Consider the following 27,606-nt stretch of genomic DNA (forward strand, 5'->3'; position numbering starts at 1 on the left):
ATGGAGAAAGAGGAACACTCCTCCATTGTTGGTGGGATTGCAAGCTGGTACAACCACTATGGAAATCAGTCTGGAGCTTTCTTAGAAAATCCTACCTGAGGATGTAGCTATACTATGCCTGGGCATATATCTAAATGATGCTCCAACTTATGACAAGACACATGCTCCACTATGTTCACAGTAGCCTTATTCATAATAGCCAGAAGCTGGAAAGAACCCAGATGCCCTTCAACAGAGGAATGGATACAGAAAATGTGGTACATCTACTCAATAGAGTACTACTCAGCTATCAAAAACAATAAGTTTATGAACTCATAGAAAAATGGATGGAAGTAGAAAACATCATCCTGAGTAAGGTAACCCAATCCAAATAAACACATGGTATGCACACACTGATAAGTGGATATTAGTCCAAAAGCTCGAATTACCCAAGATACAATCCACAGGCCACATGATGCTCAAGAATTATGACCAAACTGCAGATTCTTCAGTCCTTCTTAAAAGGGGGAATAAAAATATTCATAGGAGGAGATATGAAGATAAAGTTTGGAGCAGAGATTGAAGGAATGACCATTCAGAGCCTGCCCCATCTTGGGATCCAGCCCATATTTATATATACAGCCACCCAAACTAGACAATATTGATGAAGCCAAGAAGTACATGCTGACAGGAACCAGATATAGATGTCTCCTGAGAGACTCAGCCAGAGCAGGACAAATACAGAGGCGAATGCTAGCAGCAAACCATTGAACTGAGAATGGGGACCCTATGGGAGGAGTTAGAGAAATGATTGAAAGAGCTGGAGGGGCTTGCAACCCCATACGAACAACAGTACCAACCAACCAGACCTCCCAGGGACTAAACCACTACCCAAAGAGCACACATATTTATATATGAGTCAGCTCTTGTTTAGGGCATATACATGTGTGTGTAAATTGTATGTAAGTCTCATCTAAAATATATAAATATATTTACAGAAAAACAAATGTTTTAAAACAGCAGCCATACGCCCCTTCTTCATCTCGGCTGGTGACTTCTCTAGGATGTAAGTGGCCACATGGCGTGCAATCTGCTGTGTGATTTAACCATCCTAAATTGACCACAAGAAGGTATAAAACAACAATTATAATTATACTGAGTCCTAATGAACTCTGTTTATGAGTGTATCTCTTGAATAAGAAAGCAACAAGTCTCACATTTTAAGTTGGTATGGATTTTTATATGCCGATAGAAATTCAGCTACATTCTTATACTGCATATGTGACTTAGAGCTATTAAATGTGCATGTGTATTTAATTGACACAACTGCAACATATGATATATACAATATATGTAATATATAACTAACCACTGTATGTACATATACATACATGCATACCCATATACAAACTCATACATTATAAGTAACCACGTTCTCACTTTACCTGCTGTGTTGGTTCTTCCACTTCCTTCTCTGATTGGTTTAACTGTAGAGTTACGTATTCCTTCTCTCTCCCTTTAATGATCTGTGTTCCAACTCTACAGCCCTGGAATTCCTAACTTCCATCATTTGAGCATGCTACACAGGCAAGTGAGTGGTTTGCACTACAATCTGTGGATGTCTTGACAGCTTCCATGGCCACTTTACAAATGAAAAATCAAATTATAACTAATTAACTATTATGTCTATTATGTTACAGCAGCTGACATTAAATATTAAAAAGGGCAACTTTGTCTGGACTTTCCCCTCCATCAGTTTAATGGTGTAAAAGCTCAAATGGTGTGTTAAGATTCTTTCATGAAGTTTGTGTTTCAATGCTCAGATATATAAAGTTTGAATTTTATTAGTGTTTTTTTCACTCTAGCATTTTTCTGCTTCATTGGTAGGACTTGAAATTTGTAATAAATGGCTGAAAGAAAAGTGAACTCCTGATGTGGAAACGTAAGGGTTCTCTGTAAAGTCAGTTGTGTTGGATGGTGTTTCGCTAAGGCAAACGTGAAAGAATGTTTCATTGAAGCAGACACAGGTGAAAGACTAAGGCAGACTCATGAAGGAATGTTTCACTGCAGCAGACACAGGAGAAAGGATGTTCTGCTAAAGCAAACTTGTAAAAGGACACATGAGATGTGTTCTTTGCTAATGACACTCATGTATTGGTCTGACTTACATTGTGTAGTTGAATGGGGATTTGTTGGATTCCACAGACAGAAACTCACCAAAAGACTTCTGGTAGCATGCTGTAGTTTCTTGTTACTTCCTAGGACTCAGGCTGATTGGCAGAGTGATGTTAGACAGACACAGGTACTGAGGCAAGACCTGTGGAGGACACGTGATGTTTGGAGGGAGTTTAAAAAGGACTTGACAGACAGTGACGGAGGCTGAGCTTGGCTTGCTTACAGAGCTACCTGGGCAATGCCTGTTCATCTCTCATCTTTGCTGATCTTCAGGTAGCTGAGAGAGGCACAGCTGAGAACTTCTCTTGGCATTCCTGTTGGCCCTGGTCCCTCCTGCCAACTTGTGCTGAGGCTGAGACCTGACTTTTCCTGTTAGGCAGTGCCACCACTGCTGATTCATGTCTGCTATCCTGACTCTACCGAACTGCGCTGCTCGTGTAGTCTTGAGTTTGTGAGTGGATTGAGCTGTCTTTGTTGACCTGCGCAATGCATTGTGGATTTCCTGATAATGCAGATGGTATTTGCTGCAAAGAACCATTCCTGAACAGGTCCACTTCTCCCGTATTCTTTTCCACCACTTCTGGTGAGCCGTTGGGTAGAAGGGAGGTTAAAACATTTGAGAACCATTATTAAATAAGACTTTGAAAGAGTTAAGTTACATGCTCCATACACATGCTTTAAGTCTGAGCAAATTAATGACTATGTAATGAGTCCTAATTCTGCCATGAAACTCCAGTCTTACAGCTAGGACTTGTCCCTTGTCTGTCGAATATCACACTCATTGAATCTTAAGTTTGCCCTAGGGAAATGTTAAGAATAATTCTACTGCCTGTGCTTGTTAAGAGAATGAAGTGGGTGTTGGGAAAAAATGTGGCTTCTGGTGACAATTCTAGGAATGTTAATTAATATTCAAAGCTGGGATCTTTTTAGGTAAACCACTACTAGATTTTCTTCCACAACTTGAAGCAGTATATATCAAGTCAAAATAAGTGAAATCAAATATAGTTTTGAATGACTAAGTTCAAAATTGATAGCTGAATACACAAGGTAATAGTAACTTAGAGGTTCAAGTCCTACTGTACATGTACTGGACACTTGGATTTCCAGAATGGAATTTTGTCTGAGTAGAATTTCATTGAACTCTACTCCTTGTCAGTCAATGCTTCTGTCTATTGCTAATTTCTCATACCAATTCAGTCCTGTTTTCCTTTATGTATAGGTATTATTGTATGATAATATTATAATCAATACTTAGAACACTCCTTGTCATTTTCTAGGTATTAAAACTTTACCATAGCTTCCAACTGATTCTCTAACAATGTATAAAAGACTCTCAGAAGACAAAAGAAACATATCATGTAATCATGAGAATGTAGCAGTTCTCAACCTGTGGTAATGATCCCTGTGGGGTTGCCTAAGACTATCAGAAAACACATATATGTACATTACAATTAATAACAGTAGCAAACTTACAGTTATAAAATAGCAAGAAAAAATTTTATGGTTAGGGATCACTGTCACATGAAGAAACTGTATTAAAAGGTCACAGCATTAAAAATGTCAAAAACCACTGTTCAGGAGGCTGAAAGTTCAAGGATATATTTCTGGATCCCACAGAGGGATTTCATACTTGTTTACTGCTAACTTCTGGTTGGCCACATATGGTCTGTTCTGTCCCTTGGCTTGTGATTGTGTTTCTGCCCTTAGTACTATATTATTTGCTGTTCTGTTTGGTACCTTGTGGCTCTTTTATGCTTAGAAGGACACAGTGACACTGGTTAAGAGTCTATTAATGGTCGTATGACTTCATTTCAGCTAATAACTACTCTTACTGCTCTATGGCAGACACATACATTCAGAATTCCTGGGTATCAGGATATTTGAAGAGGCACAATATAACAAGGACAATGGCAATTTTCTTTTGTGATCACAGCCCCAAATTCACAGGCTTATACATACTGTGGCTCCTCCGGCAAATGGATACAGACAATTCAGGCTTGATTGGCAGTTCTGCAGCTGATCAGAAGTCCTCATTTGTATTCTTAGCGGCTCAGAGCTGTTGCATGTCAGGTTGTTCTTTGAACCTTATTTCCCTGGAAGTTACATAGAAATAGATAAATGTTGCACTTAACAGTTGTGAATGAAGCATAGATCTGTTATAATGTCCAGTATGAAAAATACAATACACTATTTCTAATATGACTTAAATGTAAATTTCACATTTACAAGTTTTTGTTTAAACATTAAAAGGTTTATCACTAAACTATTTTACAGTGAGATTGCACAATTTATCTTCAAACACCTTTGGCTTGCAAATATTATCTGAAAGGGTGCTGGCCATTGTTTAGATTAAATAAGGAGATTCGGCTTGAGGTCACCATTTGTTTCTCATTAAATCTGTCAAGTCTCATTTAATCAGGGAATACTTATTTTAAATAGAAATTTGGAACCTATGATTCCATTTGTGTTTTGCGTTAGCTTCATTTGAGTATGGAGGTGCACAACTTTCTTTGGTTTCATGAACAAAACGTCCACTTAGTACCAAGAAGGCCCAATGAACTGTCCTTCCTTCTTCCTGGGCCCATTCTTTAAAAACAAAACAAAACAAAACAAAACAAAACAAAACAAAACAAAACCCCAAAAACTCAGTGCTGAGTTTGTGAAGTTGGACATAAACGTGAAATCAATTCAGACATTTACAACTATATTTCTCCTGCCTCCTAAGAAGATAGTTCACATGAAATATAACATTCTGTCTATTTTAATCTTCCCTTTGGTGAGATGTTTTCACACTGTATTGTGAGTAGTGTATCTGTGTATCCATGCATAGGGGAATGGGTGTAACAATGTGTGTGTGTGTGTGTGTGTGTGTGTGTGTGTGTAGGCCAGATGATGATGATGATGATGGTGATGGTGTGTGTGTGTGCGTATGTGTGTGTCAGATTGTGTGTGTGTGTCTATGTTTGTGTGTGTGCATATGTAGGTCAAATGTGTGTATGTGGTGTGTGCTTGTGTGTGTCTGGGTGTGTGTGCCTGCCTCTGGGTGTGTTTGTATGTGGTGTGTGTGTGTATGTATGTTATTGTGCATGTGTGTGCGTGTGTGTGTTTAGGCCAGATGTTGGTGTCGACAATTTCCTCTATCACCATTCACTTTCTTTTTAGAAGTTAGGTTTTCCACTGAATCTGTAGATTACCGATTTAGATAAATTGGCTAGCAAGCCTCAGAGACCCTCACACTCCCAGCACTGGATGACAGGAAGGAGCTCCACATCTAGCTATCTATGTGGGTGCTCTGTATCTGAACTCAGGATGTGATGCTTATTGAGCCAACATTTTACTGGCTGAGAATTTTGTCGCAGTCAAATTGTCAAACAGTGTGTATGTGTGTGCATGTGCATGTATATGTGCATATGTGTTTGTATGCTTGTGTTTCTTCTTGGCTTTGTAGTTTTCCTAACACATTTTCCTGACAGTGTACTCATTCCAGTAGACCATCCAGTTGGCTGCTCCAGGTATTCATACACTGCCCCTTATGTTTTGCTTTATTCTTTTTTTTTTTCCTTCGGAGCTGGGGACCGAACCCAGGGCCTTGCACTTCCTAGGCAAGCGCTCTACCACTAAGCTAAATCCCCAACCCCTGCTTTATTCTATAAAAGAGTACATTAAATGGTCATTCTTTTGACTGAGACAAGACACGTTTTTATATTAAACAAGTTTTTTATTTATTGAAAGAGTTATTTATTGAAACTATTGTTTCTAACTCAACTGTGAGACCATTGATAATATCTTTTTTATGAAGACATGGTAACCAAGTCATAACAAGGTGAAATATTTGTGATACATTGGAAACAGTGTATTAAAAATTCAGCCAGTGAGGCATTCATAGACTAAGAGACTGTTCCTTTTTTCCTGTCCTTTCTACCCTCCATCTAGCTTCTGTTCTTCCTTCTCCCTCATTTTGGTTCTTTGTGAATTTTACATCATATACCCAAATCCTTCTCATACCTCAGCCCCCTTTATCCTTGTAACTTCATCCCCAACGGAGAAGAAGTAAAAATCTTGTAGTGGAAGCTATGCTGAGCACATTGTGTCCCACGGTAAACCCTGTGTCTACATTTCTTTGCTTGCAAATGTTCATTGCAATGACTCTTTGCATATGAGGCGTCTGGCTCTGCTACTATACTGGAGCCTCACTTGGACTCTTCCCAGATATCCTGTTGTTTCCCAGTGTCAAGGAGATCCTGTAGTTTTGGAATTATTAAATCAGTCCCTTCATGCTCTCCAGCAGTTAGTTGATCAATGGGGGAGATGGGGAGTGTGCCAAGTCACAGCTCTCGATTTGGGCCTGAGAGGTATCTGAGCGGGTCAGCCAGATGGTTCCCCTGCTCTCAGGCCCTTAGAGCCAGCTTACCAGCAATTCCAGCTACCAGGCCTAGCTCTACCCTGCTGCCCACTGGAGGTGCAAAGTTCATTCTACCAAGGCTTTCAGCTGGTGAGGGACAGGGCCAGTACTACTATCGTGACTCAGGGTTATCTTTCCTGCCTGTCATAGATGGCAAGGGATGAAGGAGGAGAGAAAGATATTTCTCCCTCATCTGTCTGTGCCACAACTCAGAAGCTAAGAGGCAGTGTAGGTTCTCCTGCACGTACACACTCAGGGACAGCTCACCTGCAACCCCCATATCTAAGGCCAGCTCTACTGTACTGACCAGATGAGTGCAGGGTCTACTCTCCTGAGTGCTGTAGCAGGTGAAGGGCAGGGCCAGCTCTCCTACTCTTATGACCCCAAGAATCCAGTCTCCTGCCTATTCTATGTGGTAAAGATTTTCACAACATCTCCAAGGAGATGAGTGGTAAGGCCAGCTCCCTATTCTCCCATACTCCTATTCTCAGGTCCAGCTCACCCACAGCTCTGGCAATGTGAAGGTCCTGCTCTCCCAGGATGAGAGCTGGCTAGGTCCAGGATCAACTCTGCTACTTATAGGATCATTTATCTCAAGATGCACAGGGAAAGGGTGGGAGCACTTTTGCACAGCTCTCAGAGATTAACATGTCCTTGGGAGGCAGCTCAGACAAGGGATGTCTGCCTGGCCTTTTGTGGTAATAGAGCCACTGCTGTTGCAGAGCCATGAATTCAGATGTGGTCTCCACAGTGGCAGCACAGGTCAGGACCCACCATGTTTCCAGGTAGCATCACTGGCAACTCACATAAAGCTCAAGCTCTCCCTCACTAAGCTCTAGGCTCCAGTTCTGCCTCTCTTCATTGCGCCACACCCTTCTGTTTCTCTACTTACTTGTTTCTCATAGTAGCACCAGGTATCTTTGAGTGTCTGGGGTCACCTCAGGAGTTGTCTCAGGAGTGCTATGCACTGTTCATGCTTTATGGTGTTGGGTAGGGGTCATCTATGTCATGGTCAGCCTGTCTTGGGTCTGCACGACGTTGGTCTGGTGGTCATTTCAGTCTAGTTCCCTGAACAGCCCCCATGTTGCTGGTCTGTTGTAATCTTAGGCTCCATACTCACTATGGCCTGCAGAAATGGGCCCTTGGGAGGGTTGCCTGTCTTAAGTTCACTCCTGCCTGAGGCTGGAGATCCAAGGTCAGGTTCTTCTAGTCTCTGGCTTGTTCCCCATCCTGGGAGCCCGTTCAGGCCTCCCTGACACTGAACTGGTGGTCATTTCAGATTCTCTCTCCCCACACCCCCCAGGGAGTGTTAGGCTGCTAATCATTCAGATGTTCCAAGTCAGAACATAGCCTCTTTCCTCTCTGCAAGCTACTGATGCACACGTGACATAGCAGCCACACCTGCATCACCTCTGGTTGCAGGGTTCTCAATAATATTCTAGTTGAATAGAATATTATTATGTTAACCCAGAATAGCCTTAAATTTATCCTCCTCCTATTCTGGTCTCCCAAATGCTAGGATTATGCATATAAACCTCCATTCTCCACTCCTTTATTCTCAGTTATCCAAGCTATGAAAGGAATATTAAGTAAATTCAAAACGACCTTTATACTTTTCTGCCAAAGACAAAATTTCATACCTGTGGTAGCAATGATAATTTTTTTCCCACAACAGAGCTTTCTTTACTTCACCACACAGAAACTATTTATAAATAGAACTGTGGGGGGTGATGAAGAGCACGTTGTTTAGTATAATAAAGTTTGTTTGCTTGATAATTAATTTGTAGTCATAACATCAAACCTAACGTGAAAGAAGAATACTATTTGTGAGAGAAGAAAACCTTGTATTTTAAGTAATAAAATAAATAAAATCCACAATGAAACATATCAAACATTCCCCAGTGGGGATATATTTGGCACATTTGTTTCATTCAAGTACGTCATTTGTCATTTGATTGCTAGGGGCCTCAGTAATAGCCATGTGTTTTTATAACCCTGTTTCCTCAGAGATGTGTGCAATGTTTATAAAGGAAAAACGTCATCCTGCTCTTATAAATCATGACCACCAGGTGGCAGCATCGCTCCTTTTTCCTCTACAGAAACCAGGCGATTAGAGAATGATGTCATAGCTTTCTACTTAGTACTCTGAAGACCTAAGATTCAAGTCCCAGAAATTTTACTGTTTAGTTCTTAGCATGTACTCGTTAGTTCTCTATGTTGTGCCTGTTGGTTAGAGTAAACACGGTTAACATTTTCCCTTAGGCCAACATCAATATTTTTGTGAAGAAATTAAAAGAAAATAAAACAGAAAATTAGTATCCCACCAAAACCTTGCTAGTTGTGATGGTTTGTGGTTCAGCTCACAGCAACCATTTGAAATATAACTAAAACCACCAACAATTTTTGAAGACGGCGTGAGAAATCAGAAGGTATGTTGCAATTACCAAGATTCCTGAGATCATTTTGCTCAGGATTGTCATTCTAGCACCTGTCCACCTAGGGAAAGACAACCCTGGGCCACAGTGCAAAACCTTGCCCCCAAACCGGATAAACAGCAGCGACCCTGAAGCAGATAGTTCAAAACCATTCATGTAGAGTTGTCTGTTTCTTGTAAGAAGACTGTATCCTGCAGGGAGCTCCGCATTAGAAGGAAATGCCTGAGCAGCTTTGTCTGTGACAGGAAGAAAACTGAACACCAGACATGCCGGAAACACAACTCGGTCACCTCTTTTATGACAAGCATCCACTCACTGGCAACTGGCATATGTGACTTTTCACATTTCCATTGACTTCCTTGATGATTCGGGTTCATACAGTTCCATTTCACTCTGACCTATGGAATGTTCTGGATGTGTGAGCTTCTGTGATAAAAAAAGACGAGGATAGTAACATTTCATAACTGTAATTCTACAAAACACTTGTGATAATAACTCCACTGTTAATTGTGAAATGGTATGAGACAATTACTGTCGGTCTCCATGTGCTAATATGTACACACACACGCACGCGCACACACACACACACACACACACACACACACACACAAACAAACAATACACATATCTAATCATAAAATCAGTAGAAGGGGCAAGAATAGCAGCTAGCATCTTCATCTCTCGGTTCCACCTCAAACTCATCTTTTTTTGTCTGCTTTTGGATAACTATATCTCTTACAAATGTTGAACTTGAAAAGCATTGGGATTACAGTTGATTATTTTCATGATATCCTTTCTCTTGTCCAGTGACATCTCTCTCTTATTTATTCTCTTTTATTTCATCTAATGTCATATATAACACATTCACATTTCATTTCTGTTGCTGTGTTAAATTCCCGGGACAAGGAGCAACTTGGAAGAGAATGGATTCATTTTGGTTGATAATTATAAGCAGTCCATATTTCAGGAATGTCAGTGTTGTAGGAATTTGAGTCATCTAGTCACAGCCAGTCAAGAGCTGGAGAAATGAATTCACATAGGTTCACCTGCTTCCTCACTTGTGCCCAGCTGAATTTCTTTACTTTTATCCACTTAAGGTTTCTGGGCCTAGAGAATAGTGCCACTCACAGTTGGCTATGTTTCCATATGAATTTACTTATTTAAGGTACTCCTTCTACCCCCAGACATGGCCACAGGCCTATCCAATGAAAAATCTGCCTCTAATATGATTCTCTTTCCAGATGGTATAATATTATGTTAGCTTGATAATTAAAGAACCAGCACAACAAATATAAACAAGTATAGATTCACAAATAACTAACACAAATAAGTTTTACATGCAGCTACACATTGATTTCCCTGCATTTTAGAAATAGGCTTCATCATCTGAATTCATGATCCAAATGGAATCCACTAGAAGTTATTATTTTCCTTTTTAAGGATGAAACTGAAGATGTTTCTGTTCTTATTTCAACCCACTGTTATGTGCCTCAGGTTTGGGTCACTGTAGCTCACTGTGTGAACAGTTTGCCTTGTGTAGAGCACTGGAGGCTAAAAAGGGCCATTGCAATAGAATAAAAAAATACAGCATGGACTTTCTGGGTTTTTGTCTGCTTACTTGTTTTGTTTTTAAATCTTAATCTCTCTTTTGGTGTTATGGTTCCATTTTCCTTTATGTTTTATATAACACAAGAAGTGAAAGATAAAGAATATTCAAGGGCTAATAAATAGCATTTCATGTAAAACTATCTACCATAAAGAAATAATAAGAATAAATATAATAAAAATATATCAATTTAAATAGTTTGACTCTATAACTTTATAATTATTGGATTAAGATTATTGGATTAACTACTGCAGGACTATGTAATTCTCTAAGAATATTTTCTATCAATATCTTGTAGCTCCTTCTGGATCATATGTGAGTTTTGTCTCATGTTAAAATCCTTATTGCTTTTTATTTTCCTCGAAGTGTCCTTCCAAGGCAGTTAGTCCTAGGGAAGGCTGCAAACATCACAGGCAGGATGAACAGAAAAGGATGCTAACTATCTTCTCAAGAAAATCAAACTGGGAAAGCTGTGTTTTTCATGAAATCTAAGAAGTCATTTGTCTAAAGCAAGCTCATGATGACATTGTTTTTGCTTTGTTCTGTTTATTTGTTTGTTTTTTGAGTAAATGTGTAAAATATTTTTTGTGGGGTAAGTAACTTATTCAGATGGGAAAGAGCATAGACCCTGAACCTTGTTGAACCTTGTTGGAGTGCAACCCCTGGATTTGTCACTTCCGGGTGCCCAATTCAGGCACCTTTTTCTGTAACCTCTGCAGTCCCTCAGCCAGACCTTTGCTTTGCCAAGTCATCCAGAACAGTGAACACGTGGGGACTGCTACACATTGTTAAGCTAACAGTAGTTCTTATCTCCTTCTTAGAGTAGACAGTTCTACTCTATAAATTCTTTGTAAAGAAAGTTTCCCTGGTTGGAAATAGAATCTATGATTAATTTATTGCTTTTATAGCAATAGCATGGGAGACTGAGGACAGGAAACAAGCATTAAGTAGTGAATTTTACAAACCCTTTAAAATGCTCATATCTGGAGGTCTGACAGGATCAGAAACATTGATTTTAAGGTAAAGTTAAACATTCAAAGTTCAAACCATCTTGAGGAATATGATAGCCCCTGGCTCTGCTACCTGCTCTCCTATTTAGGTGGGGTTTATCTGTGTATATTGGAAAGATCAATACTCTTCAAAGAGATTGCTTTCTTTTTAAACGTTGTTCTCTTCAGAGTATGTTCATGCTGTTGTCCTGTCTTCAAACATGCTTCTTCTTCTTCTCACTGCCAGTTTCCTTAATTCCATCAAACAGATATCTTTTAAAAATGTTAAATATTGGCTAATACAATACCAGGACCCCTGGGAGCTCTCAGAATCTGAGCCATCAACTAAAGACCCAGGACCTCTGCTGTCTTGTTTCAGTGCAAGAGGATGCTCCTAATCTGACAGAAGTTTGATGTGTGAGGGGTGGGGGTGGGGGTTACTCTGAGAGGGTCCTACCCTCTCAGAGGAGAAGGAAGTGGGGGGATGCAGGGGAGGAACTCAGCGATGGGGTCTTTATTTGGGGTGTAAATAAATAAATGAATGAATAAATTTTAAAAAGAGTAGGAAGGACCTGCCTCTAGGGTGGGTGGGCTGGAGTCATGAACCAAATGAAAAAGGAAAGAGAAGAAATCCAAGTAAGCACCAGCATCCCTTTCTCTGCTTCCCAAACAATGACACAAAGTGTGCAGCTGTCTCCTATTCTTACCCCCATTTTTTCCCACTATCCTGAGCTACAGCTTTTCTTAAACCATGACTGAAAATGAACCGTTTCTTTCTTAAATTCCTTAGTTTTCATTTTGATCAAATGAATGGGAGACATAGCAAATACAACTGCCTTTAGCGGAATCTCTGTTTTGTTCTATGTGCATCCCTGCTGACTTATGGAGGCTACTTCTTTGCTCTCTTTCATTATCCCGTAGTCAGAATCCATTCTCTTTTTCTACCCCGGTTTTTCAGAGGAGCAGAGAACCTAGTGAAAGCAGGTTCTTCTCAGGTCCAGCCCATTCAGGTGTTCTTTACAGAGCATTTGGCCAATAAGAATGAAATAGGCAATGTATTTAAAAGCATCTGCTTCCTCTGGAGTTAGATTTCAATCTAAATCAAACTGATATAATCCGGATTTATTATTTTTCCACTGAAGTCCCTTTTCATGCAGTCTTACAATATGTTTTTTTATGAAGGGTACCATCCTTTTCCTCCTGCTTATGAAAGTCACTATACATGTGAATTTTTCTTGTCGTCTTCAGGTTGATTCATGAACATAAACCAAAAATATGAACTTATTCCAGGTATCTATTTTTGATCCATAAAAAGCAGTTCCTTAGACAGGCTATTTTGTTGTTGTTGTTGTTGTTGTTGCTAAGATCTGTGTGGAGACTGTGTTGGATGTTGACAGTGTCTCATTTCCAGGTTGTAATTAGTATACAATGTAATCAAGAGGCCACCTGTTTACGCATCAATCACCAGGCTACCATATAGAATAACAAATACCATTCCAGTTTTTCAATGATTTTTATGAAGTAAAGCTTTACAAGTGGCCTCTTTTTCATTAATTATTTTGTGCATATATTCCAAAAATATAACCTTCTCAGTGTGTATAATATTACTTGCATGTATATATGCTTTCAGTGTTGACTATTTGGTATTGAACAGACATTTGATGCATTCTTCCCTGGAAAAGACTATTTCTTCTACTCTCGAAATTCCTCTGTTGCCTTTAGGTCTATGCATCACTGAGACCATGTATTTGAGAGAAGTCATGGACAGGTTTGTGGGGAAATTTGGAGGGAGGAGAGGGGAAAGAAAAACAATATATTATTTATTTATATTTATTATATGTACAAAGAAACAAGCATATATATACATATATATGCTTGATATATATCAAGCTTGATATATATATATATCAAGCTTCTTTTTCCTGTGTTCTTTTTTTTTTTCTTTTTTCTATTTTTCGGAGCTGGGGACCGAACCCAGGGCCTTGTGTTTGCTAGGCAAGCGCTCTACCTCTGAGCTAAATCCCCAACCCTTTCCTGTGTTCTTTATATAAACTACCAACAGAAGATAAAAGTTAGATCCTCCAATCTCAATATATTATATATGATATATAAATATATATAAGATTGTATTATAATCTCATAAAATAGTAATAAAAATGTTTACAAATGGCTTCCATGGCTCCTGAGAGTTACTATGTCATATGGAAGCAAACCAATAGAGCGTTATTATCTTACATTATCTTTCAGTTTCCTTCAGTAATACTTAATAATGTTGCATCAAAAACTGTGCAAAAAATTAAAGTCTAACAATGAGAATGTACAGTGGCATCATCCTATTGGAAGTAAACAGAAAAATACAAACTATTAGGGGAAAATGATTAAGAAGTCTCGTATTGACATTTGCAACTACACTTGTATATTTTCTGAGCTATTATTAAAAAATGCAATTAGTAATAGTCAGGGTTCCGTACAGGAAATCTCTCTCTCTCTCTCTCTCTCTCAGCTGTTGCTGAGCTGTCTCAGAGAGAGAGAGAGAGAGAGAGAGAGAGAGAGAGAGAGAGAGAGAGAGAGAATGGAGATTTATTAGAGTGGCTTATGCATGTGGACCAGCTCATCCAACAATGGCTGATCTAAGAATCTTGCTCAATCCACAGGGCTGGGTAGCTTATCTTGTCTCCAGTATTTATCCTAATCCCAAAGAAGTAAGTGCTGACACCAGTGCAGGTTCTAATAGACCTGCTGGCAAGAGTGAGATCAAGCAGGTTAAAAAAAAACAAACTTTTACTCATGTTCTTTACATAAGCTGCCAACAGAAGATAAAAGTTGGATCTTTCCATCTCAAAAGATCTGAATTAAAGGTATATCTTCCCATCTCAAAGACCCAGATTAAAAGTGGTTGTTCCAACTTCAATGATTTAATAAACAAACAAACAAACAAACAAACAAACAAACACCTGTACAGGTATTTTTGGTTTTTAGTTAAATCCAGATGCAGTCTAGTTGACAGCCAAGAATAACTATCATGGTACTATTGCCTGAGAACATAGCCCAGAAAAGAGTTCTTGCATTATATTCAAAGTACTTGATGAACTAGTTTGGAGGAGGAGACTGTGTGAAATCTTCAGAGCACAACTGGGTGAGAACGCAGATCTTTATAATATCTCCTTTGGATTTGTTTTGTATGGTTTATTCCGGAAGGAGTAGAGGAGGAAGAGTTGTCACATTTGATATCACCTGTCACATAAATGTAACAGGATAATGGAGGAGTCTAAACTTTTATCACTTCCAATCACATCTTTGTACATTGCTCTGACAAATCTCAAATTTCAGCCCTTTAGTGTCATTCCAGCAACACTCCATAGGCTTCTTTCTATTTCTAGTTATAAGACATTCAATCCAGTTGCAATTTCAATTTCATGTTTTCTGCTTTGCTCATTTAACTCTGACAGACATAACTATAGAACGAGGTGTCTGTTTTCTATGCCTCCTTCACCATTCACTGACTTCAAGATGGCACTGGAGGAGGCAAGTAAAAGTCTTCTCAAGATTCGCCTGAGGGCTAAGGGCTTTTTCTTACATATTCTTCACCCTGGTCTTTTGAGACAAGGTCTTTCGTTTAACTTAGAGCTCACTGACTTAGTTAGATATGATGACTAGCTGGTCTAGGGACTCTCCTGTGTCTGACTCCCCAGCTTTGAGATTATAACCATCTTTCCAGATCAGTATTTCAAAATTCTGATTTAGATGATCAGACTCACTACACAAAGCTGTCTCAGTAGCTTTTACTCACCTTTGATTCACAAGCATCAAAGATAAATGTATGAAAACTCAAGAAATGTATGAAAACTGCAGCAGAATGCTAGACTAACTCTGAGATCCTGCTGATTATAGGGTACTGTGTCTAACCGATATTACACCATGGAACCAACTCTAATAATCGGCAGATTGATAGGAGATCTCAGGCAACAGTAGAGATGATCAATTACCAGAAACATGAGTACCGACGTCTCTTAAGAAAATCATCCAAAAGCTATGGACTCATCCATGCTATTGTTCCTGACTGCCTTAGAAGACTCCTGGACAGTCTCATTTTGAAAGGGCAAACTAGATGCAATAGCTTTTAATTATTGCAAATGAAGAAAACTCAGTAGGATAAAAATGACCATATGTATCTAACTCAATTTCAGACTTTACTGTAAACTTATATTCCTGTGAGTCTCTTACCACTTGGTGACATGTGTTTTGTTTGTGCAGAAACTGAATTAAATGTGGTGAACTTACATACTTTTATGACCCAATATTTGGGGTTGAGAAAAATCAATGTGCAACAGCAATAGTGTAGAGGCCTTTCCCAAAAGTTTTCGCTCTAATCCAGCCAAGGGTTTGAGTGGGTATACTTTTATAAGGTAGTTGACCTTGTGTCTGTTACTACTTCAACTCTCTGTAGTTTATTTCATTCTGAAAAATAGAGATGGTGGAAAGAGCAACATAATTGATTTACTTTAATTTTCCTTTAATATAAATAGGTAATTAAATTATTTAAATGAGTTCCACATGCAAAACAATTAAATGCCAACATAGAAGAAATATTCACATGCAATAGCTACAATTGTTAAAAATCTATCCACGAGTTTAGTTTATTAATAGTAATTTTATAGAGGAATAAAAGTAAACCTGGATATAAATTGTGTCTAAGAAGACTGCTGTTCACAAAAATAATTCACATATTTCAGAAAAATAGGTAAACATTTCTAAGTGCAATTTGTAACAGATTTTTAAATTATAGTACATCTTTGACAATGAATGCAATGGAATCTATAATCTGTAAATGAATGCAAATAAAATTTATTTAAAAACTGAGTTAAGGCTTGGCTAGATAGAGCAGAGTTTTAGAACTTTTGCTGCCACTTTAGAGGATAAGACGTTCACAGTGGTAACTACATGCAACTCCAGATCCAGGGCAGGCAACTGTTTATTCTGACCTCTGCACACACCTGCGTAATTAACACACATACACAAAATTAAGGGTAATACAATAGAGGTTTATAAAAACTGACTTCATTTAAATATCTCCAGACTTTTAGCTTAAAACTAAGTCAGTACTCGTTATGTGGAGGAAAAGTTCACGCGAGGAGAGCAAGCTGAGAATATCACTGAGTGTGTTTCCAGTGGCATGTATTAGTCTCTACGGAGCCATGGGGGTACACTTGCTCTGGCTGCTCTATGTTTCAGCTACTTTTCTCTGCATGACCTTCCCAGCTCTGTCTCTGTTAGAATGGCTCTTCCCTCCCTCTGTCTCTCCTAGCAGCCTTCTACTTTTATCTTCTGTGGCTGCTGTCCTGTGTTTAAATGACATCAAAAAATTGTTGGCTGGTAATCTTTCTAACCTTTTCAGTTGCTATGCATTTATTACTGCAAGTTAGTCAATGAACTGCCTAGCATGTATGACAATCATTTCCACTTTGCTAATGGACCTTTCTCAGGTTTACCTGGATAGTAAAGTGCCTTTGTGCGCCTATCCAGGGCTCTGAGTGAAGGTTCTAATATTCATGTTTTAATTTAACAATGCTGATTTATGTTAAGATACCACCTGAGTTTGCAACAATGTTCAAGACGTTCAATGCAAAAACCACTAAGCCATCAAAATGAATGCCATAGATGTGGTAAACATAGGATATGGGACGTTATAATATTTGTACATGGATGTATGCACTGATCTTTTTCTGTTGGATACAAAACAGAATGTTTAGAATTATAGGATATATAGAAACATAAGAAAAATAAATATATTGGTTGCAAAGAAACAAAGACTTGCTTTCTCTATAATATATTAAGATAGCTTAGATTTCTCTTCACAGCAGTTAATTCTTTGTTTTGTTTTTCTTCTCTCTCTCTCTCTCTCTCTGTCTCTCTCTGTTTCTCTTTGTCTCTCTCTCTCTCTCCTACCCCCACCCTGTGTGTGTGTGTGTGTGTGTGTGTGTGTGTGTGTGTGTGTGTGTGTATTTGAATTACTAAGGTGGAGTGGTTTTCTCACTGAAAGAGGTAAGACAGGGAATTGTATTCCTGGTGAGAAAGCAACAGTTCTCTCCTTCTCTGCATGCATGAACCTCTGAAAGGTATCATTGTCCCGCAGCAATTATTTTGAACACTGAGTAGTATTAGTGAATTAGATCCACTTTTCCTTGTTTCCTACTGGCACTTAGCTGCATGTCGGCAGTGCCTTATTTAAAGCAGCGGGGCCAACTGTTTTTCATCTCACAAAGTATTCAAGTCAGAGCAAACTTTCCTAAGATTTCTCTTTTTCCCCCTTTATTTGCCAGGTGTCACTTTGTGACTTTTCCTTTGTTACCTGAGAAGCATAATAATGACAGTTTGTACCATTCTGGTAAAAATAAGCTGAGGAAAAGTTAATCTCCGAATGTCCCAGTTTGTGATTTCTCCTCAGGTAACGTGGTATGAGACGAAGCAGCAGGCTCTAATGTCCATGAAATAAGAATCCTGGGAGCAGAGGAAACCCATTTCTAAGGACAGTTGGAAACCGTTTGTCTGAGATACACCCACTTGGAATAAAAGATGCCACGTGGAGACACGGTTCAGAGAAGGAGATCCTTCTTTCTGTGGAACCTCACACGGGCTGACAATCTTTTCATTCCGCAAGGCACAAAACAGAAGATGGAAGGTACTTTGTGTATAAACTGAGGACATGACTGTTTCATGGAATGAGGGATTTTTATTGTGGCTGTGACAGGGAAAACAGCCAGAGAAAGAAGTATACTGAACACCAGACTAGTCAGGGCCAGGGTCACGTGTGAGAGGGGCAGGCAAGAATATCAGGGGAAAAAGTATAAGGAGAGAACAGCATATGCAGCAAGATCAGGAGCAGGAATGAGGAACAGTACTGATAGTGAGAATTGCGGGTTTATAAGAAAGGTGAGTAGCTAGAGATGGAGAAGCACCAGGAGCCTGCTGTGTGAGCTTTGAAATGTATAACAAGTACTTAGGAATAAGGACTTCGGGAGCCTGCAGCTCAACCTGGACTTTGATATGCTAATAGACACCAAAGGTATATGTTAATTGGAGAGCCCTGGGTCCCTTTGTGCGCAGGTAAGGGATGTGATTCCGTTTGGATACCTGAAAACCGGCTTCTAGAGTTCCTGTGGAATGCTGGCTTTTATCTAATCACCAGAAATCCTCCAATAGTCTTGGTTGCACTTATTTCTGCATATTTGGACTGCTTTGGAGTTTAGGGAACTGGAGTTTTATTTGGACCTGAGAGTTTGATCACATAACATAGCATGCCTTTTCATCAGGGATTCTGAAACAAGTCCATATGGTGGGAATGACAGAGGATCCTTATTCTTCTTAGGAGATAGTTGGCTGAGTTCGGCCATCTTAGGAACAAAATCCACCTTGCTGACGGGATCAAAACTGAGTTCATGTTCCCAGCTCTGGAACTCAGTTCCTACCCTGCTTCTTCAGCTGTTTCATGTTTGTCTATTAACCAATAAAGGACACAAAGGGGGAAACTGCAGTTTTCCGGTTATCTGACTAAGGCATGCAAGTCATAAATGTGCTGTCTGTTTTGACCTAACTGACTTTGTTCCCTCATCGTTCTAAATTCCTGGGCTCATGGTTCAATCGACCACACGCAGCTTGCCTGCTGGCTCCTTTGCGCCTTTATCTCTTTAGTTTCCACGACAGAGTTCAGGTGGGGAACGTGAAAGCAAAAGCTGACTCAAGGACTGTGAGACCAGGTGACTCAGATAAGGCCCAGTCACCAGTGTTACCTGCCTTGCTTAACCCCTTATGTCAAAATATGACCGGCTAATGCAACAGCGCTTCTCGCCTCCTCTTGCTTTGTGTTGCTATCTTTTAAAAATGTTGTCTCCTTTCATGGATGCGGTTCAGATCCCGAACTGGCTGCCTTCCTATGCACGCAGAAAATAAAGCTTTCATTTCAGGCCTCAGCCTCTCAAGTAAGTTTTCTCGGCTTCCACCCGGAACACAACATTCTCACTAAGAAATCAGCTGGTGCTTCAATTTCCACTTGATGTTCATTCTCGGCTATATTACAATGGAATACAGAAATTACCAGAATGCCTACGCATTCTCCCTCCTTCCCTATCCCTCCCTCCCTCTCTCTTTCCCCCACCCCCCTCTCCATTTTGCAGAGGTCCAGCTTCAGCCTGAGGAGGGTCCTGAGAAAGGGAGGAATGGGAAGGGCACTGATTCAGTAGTGACTCGGAGTCAGTAGTAGATGCAAACAGTCAGTTCAAGTGCTCTCTGTTCCCTGACGTTTCTCATCATTCTTTCTTCTTTTCCTTTCCAACCAGAAAGCCCGAGTCCAGTCTTTTATTTACTATTGCTACACCATAAAGGCTTTCATCCTTGTTAAAAATCATCCAAAATTCTCAAATTTATATAAATGCTATGACTCCTGGATCAATAGACCCAATCCCCATTTCCTTAGAGCAGAAACTAAACACAGAACAAAAGCACATTTCCTATAGTCTTTACATAGCCTGTTCTTCATGGGTATCTGGACACAGCTCTTGTCGTTTCCTGGTACAGCAGGTAGCAGTCTTTAATAATTATTTTCATGTAAGAATAGAAAGGCGACAGACTATGAAGATTAAAATGATTTCTCACAAAGTTTTAAAATTTCTGCAAGTACAGCAGCTAGTTCTCTGATATCTCTCTAGTCATTGTCATCTCCAACTCTTCAAACAGCTAGAACAGAGGACTAACTTTGTACATGCTTCTACATCGCCTTTTAATTCTTTAATCTTCCTTTCCTCATCCTAACAATCCCATAGCCTTGCATTCTCTCCTTCTAATACTATTTATCCCTAAATCATATATAGATTCCTATTGTTTCTATCCACGCCTTTTCTTCTTGAGGCCACTTTAATTCTCTATCCTTGATCTACCCAAGTTCACCCTGACTAATTAATACAGCAGTCATTGGACTACAGTGTACATGTTTCCAAATGATTCCAAATTCAAGGCCAAGTTTGGCAATGCACTGTGTCTACAAAGGACCATGTAGGTTTTAATGGCCTCTGTGGGTATGTTGTCTAGATCCTTCCCATAGCCCTAAGGGGTAAGCAGAGGGCCTGTTTCTCATCCTCCACAGCCTCATGACCATCTCCATTCCTCATTCCTGAGAAGTGCATCTGTTTCATTTACTACAGCATGCTTAGCTCTGAGTAATAGGGGAAATATATTTCCCAAAAAGAAAGATTGAAAGTAAAGTAGTAAAAACAAGCAGATCAGTTTCAAGACAACAGCAACCATCAGCACATGTAGAGATCATGGATCATGTTGATCAGGGATCAACAGCCTGGTAATGCTCTCAAGATCACCCCACACCCCGTATTCAGCCATGCCAGACCTACAGACGAGCATATTCCTGTATATATGTAAGCAGGGACCAGAATTTAATACAGCATCTCCGTCAGTCTTTTGTACTCTATTCTTTGAGAAGGGGACTTTCAGAGGGTCTGGAGCTCACTGATTCTGTTAGACTAGATTACAAGTAGCACAGTGTCTCCTCCATTGTCTGGTATTGAGGTTATAGGCATATGCCACCATGGTTCTCATATGATGGGTAGGTTTACCTGGTCCAGCCTCCCAATCATGCTTCTTATTTGTTTTGTTCTTTGAGAAAAGGTTCCACTATATAGTTCTGGCTGTCCTGGAACTCACCATGACTACATTATATTATAAATTGTTTGTTATAAGTATATTTTATATTTGTGTATTTATAATATATAGTTTATAGATGTAAGCATATAATTATGTATATATTATACACTGAGGTAATATTCACTAAATATTCATACAATAAATAATAAACAGGCATCCTGTTTATATGTTATATGTATGCTTAAGTATATTTGGAATTCAATAAATGTTAAATTAGCTGTTGGGAGTGTTCTAGGTAGACTAATGGGACAGCAGCTTGACTGGACTGAAGAGTAAGGTCAACTGTAGATTTTATTGATAACATGCACAAGGGAATATGAACTGATTTGCTCACAATACAGAAAACAATGACCTCAAACCAAATCCTGAAGACAAATAGAGATAACAGCCCCGTGTGTAAATAGATAAAGGATGAAAGGTAGAATTCGCCACTTGGGCAGATTTTTTTTCTAGTTCTAGTATCAAACCAATGTTCTTGTGCATATTAGGCAGGTCCTTTGTACAGAACTAAATCTCTACCTCAGTGAGCATGTGGTGTTGGAGATATAAGGATAAATTGAGTGTAATCATCCAAACTTTATCCTTCCATGTAGATGTCCACCACCATTAAGCCATTTCTGTATCCAGATATAGAGTATTGAAGACACAGTATTTAAGTAAATATCATTGTGAAATCAAAATGGTGTCTTAAATCTTATCAATTATGATGTCTACTTCTTGGAATTCATTTGCTCTTAGCTTTTAACTTCTTGGAATTCATTTGCTCTTAGCTTTTAACTTCTTGGAATTCATATAAATCCTTGCTGGTTTCAACATTATATGCTAACAAGTTACTGGTTTTCAATAATTGTTATCAATTCAGTTTTTATTTACATGTTTGTGTGCACACATGCGTGTGTGTGTGTGTGTGTGTGTGTGTGTGTGTGTAGTGTGTGCTTTTGTTCATACAAGTCTGGAGACTAGAGACCTACATTGGAGTGTTTGTCTTTTGATCTGCATATATTATTCAAGAGGCAGTGTATTTCACTGAACCCAGAGCTGGCTGATTTGGCAAGACTAATTTATCATGGATCCACAGGGACCTGTCAGTCATCAGCCTGTAGCTCTGGTGTTACTGGTATTTTTATACAGGTGTTGGGGATTTGAACAGAGGATTTCAAGCTGGTGCAGCCCTTTAAGCCATGTAACATCATCATCATCATCATCATCATCATCATCATCATCAGCAGCAGCAGCAGCAGCAGCAGCAGCATCTTTATATCCCTTTCTTTTCATTGAACTGTACTTTGATGTTGACAATGAAAGAAAATAAGGATACTTTCAAGCTTGTCCCTCACCAGTTGCAGCACTTGGGAATGAGAGCCCTGCACATCACCTGGACAGCACAGTAGAGCTGACCCTGGTGGCAGTGTCATGGGTGAGCCAGCCCCAAGAGCAAGGGAATGAGATCTGCCCTTTTCTGACTGATCACTGGATGGGTTAGCATGGGGGTAGAGATTGAGAGCTTGTGATGGTAGCATGGGTGTCAGAGCTGGAAGGCTGAGCAGCTCAGTTATCATCCAGGCCCAGATTCAGGGTTTTGAGTGGAGCCATCTTAACATCTGTTCCATCTACAAACTGCTGAAGAGTGTGAAGGGGCCAGTCCTACAGATCCAAAGCTGCAGGATCTTCATGACACAGGGCAACAACAGGATATCTGAGGGATGTCCTGGTGAGGATCCAACATTGATAGTGTAGCAGAAGCCAGAGGGCTTGCACGAGACCAACGACTTATTAAATGAATGTGTGAACAAACACTGCAGCTTCCACAAGGTTTTTTTTTTTTTTTTTTTTTTTTTCCGGGGAGGAGGTTGCAAGGGTGAGGACAGGTATGAGGGAAGGGGGAAATATGTGGGATTTGGGGGCAAGATGTGAAATTCACAAAGAATCAATACGGAGTTAAATAAAACAAGATATTCGCAGAAATGAAGAATATACAACTGATAATAAGAAACTATAATTATGATGTATATATCTTAAACTATGTTAGTTTTATGATTTTAAATTTTATTTTGTATTTAGAAGTAGTTTGTTATTAGTAAGCTGCTTGGATCCCAGATTATTCAGTCATGTAATTTTACGGATGAAACAAATACATGAGAAAAATCAATGTTCTTGTTCTTTCCTAAAAGTAAAAGTATCAATAAGTTTGAAGATGAGTATCTATTTTAGTTCAGACTTGTATTCAACTTTTAAAGCTAACTCTTTAGTGTTCAGTTCACCTCACCAAAGGACCAAGGAGTTTATACTATCTTGAAAGCTTCAAATTTTGTTTCTGTTCTCTTTTCCAAAATTATTTTCTCTTAGCGCCTTCATCTTCTACATCCTTTCTTCCAAATTGTGTTTTCTTACCTTGCGAGCTTCCCTTTTTTTTCTACTTGTTTTTGTTTCAAAACATATAGTCTAAAATTCATGAGGTACCAAAACAGGGAATGAAAAAGTAAAGACACTGAAATAGACATATGTGCACATGCACACATGCACACATAGACACATACACACTCATGCACACACGCACACATCATTTGTTTCTCCTTTAATCCTGTGTTAAAATTCCTTCATCGATGATCAAATATCCTCATGATTCCGCTAGTTTACTCTGACCTGACATCATCAACACTCTTTCTAGGATAGAATAAATACTAATGTGTGCAGTAGATTTTACAAGTCTGAGCCACATTGTTTCTTTGCTTCATGTTGCCCACAAATGAAGTACAACTATTTTAAAAGTCCTCTTCGTTATTGTCTTCTTCATGAATTTTTTTATTATGTGGAATAGGCTGTGTCCCTTATCTTCCCTGTAGCCCAAGCTGCCCTCTACCTCTTGATGTTCTGCCTCAGCCTCTCTACTTCTATGATTATAGCATTACTCCATGGTGTTTTTTCCCTTAAACTTGGAGTCCTGTCTCTGAATTAAAAGAAAACCTCATGTGATAAACAGTTTGCTGTTATTTACAGTACTGATGTCCTCAAGCCCAATAATAGCAACTAGAAGAAATCCTACAGAAAAAATAACATGTTATATAAGAGTGTCTTTATCTACTAATACTGAATAAAACTATCATCATCATAAAATATTAAGTTTAATAATAACAATATTATCATGACTGATAGATAGTAGGAATTTTATGAAGCCCATAGCATGGAAAGTGTTTTCTAAGAATTAAGCTATACCTAGCAACCACAAAAATGTGATGAATTCTATTTCACAGTAATTAAATCTTCTGTTTGCCAGAAAAAAGCATACATATAATTAGAAGAGGGGAACACACTAAACCAATATGTTTTCAAGTCAGCATAGAGCTAACCCATCAACATATACATTCAAAGAGGTCACAGGAGTAAGAGGCGATATCAAGCCATATATGAGGAAGTGACATTAAGGAAAAAGTAATGTAAAACTTAATAAGTAATGGGATTGTAAGCCTTTCAGAATAGGAGAAAATACGTTTTGAAATTAAAATAAATTTCACATAAATTTCCAATAGATAAAAAGAGACATGAAAGTTAAAAGTACATAGATTTTTGATGATAAAATTAATTTTTGAGTAAATGGAAAGACTATGACAGGGATTGCAAAGAAGGGACAGTAGAGAGAAATGATGTGATTATATTTTAACCAAATCTAAAGGTACAGAAAATTATTAAAAGGTAATACATCAAAGTCCTTCCCATAAAGGGAAAATTAAATGAACGTGAATATAAATTGAAAATACACATTTCTGAAATCACTTAAGTAACATAAAAGCACAAGCCACAAGCATGAAAGGAACCTTGCATGCTCTGGTGACACTAAGTCTAGAATACTAAGTAAATGGGGTTGTAACTTTCAATGATAAGTATAAACAGAAATTTGTTGGGAAAGTACATCTAATTGTATCACATGTGAGATTCAGAAGAAATGGAGGTTTTCATAGAGATGGGAGTGAGAATGGTTACAGTTTGTAGCAAACTGTAATTTAGGGAACTTTAGGAACATGTTTAATAATTTAACTCTATGAGGTCCTAAACACTGGCTCAGGAGGTCTGCACAGAGTGTTAAGTCTAGATTATAACAATTCCAAATTCGAAACAGTGTACATACCAGTCTACAGAAGCAAAGATAAATAAACTGTGACATCCTAATCCAATGAGTACAATAAATAAAAGGTAAACACCACAAGGACATAGGTGGATCTCAAAATAACCCTGAACCAAAGACATTTAACACAGTAGACTGACCAAGGTGACCTTATTCTGTTTATATAAAAACTCAAGTCTAGGCCAAAATGTGTGGAATGCAAAATAATAAAACCAAATGCACATAGGATAAGTAGCAAGTACAGTTATTATCTTTAGCAGCTATCAGACATCTGAGATTGGGAACCATTTTTTTTCTACTTTACCTTTAGTATGCACTGCAAGTCGTGTTCATAATAATTCCAATGGAATATCTGATATCTTCAATATGTTATCGAAATCTAATCATTGAATTGTCTATAATCTAATGTTTCAGGTTTGTGGGCAAGATGATTGCTGGACAAAGGTGTTATGCTTGTCACTAGCACCATCTCCTAAGAGTGCCTGCTATTAGTGTTGAAGCTCTATAAAGCTCTCTAAAAACTGTATCCACTTACTCAATAGATAGTAATGACTACGATGAGCACAGAGTGACCCCCATTCCTCCCTAAGTTTGCTACAGGAAGGGGAACAGGTAAGAAACCAACAATGAGAAGCTATTCCAGGGCGCTAAATAATCACTAATCATGATTCTGTTTACTACAGCGCAGTGCTAGCTTTACAAAATTGGCAAGGACAAAAAAACCTGTTAGAACGCACTGCTCCAATGAAATTAGGAGAGGCTGATATTCACAAATATCTAATGAGACTATAAGATGATACGAGTTAAATTTTGATTACTTCAAATTAAAAAATAGTTAAGATTCCAGGTTTATCATGGTGAATCTTGGGAAGCCTAAGTCTTGCACAGGTATCCATCTTGATATGTGTTCTTGGCTTTAATGATGCTTCTGTACCTGGATGGCAGTGTTTCATAACAATCTTACCCATTCTGCAGCCTGGAAATTCTGCTTGTCCTGACTTCTGAATGCCCCCTGTGCTTGGGGACTAGTGAATGAGTAAAGATGCCTATTTAAGGAATAAAGAGATGGCTACCATCATTTCCCTAAGTCAACACAACAGACTGCCTATATATTAATGTTTCTACTCAGCGATTACTGCTGCTTCCTCCCAGGGCAATGAAGAGCTCCCTTAGCATAGGGTTCCAGTTCAGGCAGAGCCTCATTTTTGGTCAAGGTGCTAAGAATAAGTAACAGGTGAGAGTATTCATCGTTGAATAGGGCATCTATAAACTAAGAATCTTGAAGTAAAAAAAAAAAAACGTATCTAGTTAAAGTTCTAAAAATGCTGAAATGTGAAATCAGAATATAAAGTACCTTGGCTTGATACAATGATTTGGGTTTACAGAAAAGGGAAGCCTGACACTACTGATCTTTATGATATCTTTATTTGTATTCTAAAAAAAGGAAGAAAAATGTCAAAACAACTTTGTTGTTTTATGCCTATTGCATCTGTTTTCTTATTACCCAGAAAAATGAGTTCATTATCAAATTCTTTGGTTAACAACCTGTCACCCACAGCACATTGGGAGTGCTTATGTACAGCTTATGTTAAACAGACTCATGAAAAACCTTTAAAAGTCATATTTACTCTTAATGTTAAGAAAAGCTTCTCAAAGTTTTAATGTATAGAAAGTCCTGCATTTCCACTTTGAAGACTGTTTTGTACACCCAAGTGCTTTCTTAAGAAGCTTTGAGTCTGATCATAATGAAATCATATAGCAAATCTTAATGTAAAACTTAATGTTGCAAAGTTTTTCATACCCCAAAGCTATTAAATATGGTACATTTAAAACCACCATTAAGTCCATTTTACACCCCAATAAAGCAGCCTAGATAATCAAATGCAGTCAAATCATTACTCGCTCTCATTAGCACTGGATGGTTAGTGAGCAAAATGTGGTTTGATTTTTGCCATTTGAGAAAGTGGATAGGAATTAAAGATCTAGCCAATGGGACAGACATATTTTTCTCCTAAACATGAAGTCAATGAATCTTCAGATTCCATATAGAGTAGCTTGGAACTTAATGTGGTATAGCAGTTTATCAGAGATGGAGGGGACCTTTCTTTGGAAAGAAGTTCCACATTTGCAATTGGAAGAAATGGTCAATGGCTCTGAGGAATTAGGAACATACACAAGAGCACTAGATCCCA

At 38.7% G+C, this 27,606-nt stretch overlaps 1 pseudogene; it reads right to left on the reverse strand.

Moving 5' to 3' along the window:
• Positions 1-7,861: 7,861 nt before the first annotated feature.
• LOC120097612 (small nucleolar RNA SNORA17) lies at positions 7,862-7,979 on the reverse strand (annotated as a pseudogene).
• Between the last annotated feature and the right edge of the window lie 19,627 nt (positions 7,980-27,606).

The sequence above is a fragment of the Rattus norvegicus genome, chromosome 16, assembly GCF_036323735.1.
Source record: "Rattus norvegicus strain BN/NHsdMcwi chromosome 16, GRCr8, whole genome shotgun sequence".
Taxonomy (NCBI): Eukaryota; Metazoa; Chordata; class Mammalia; order Rodentia; family Muridae; genus Rattus; species Rattus norvegicus.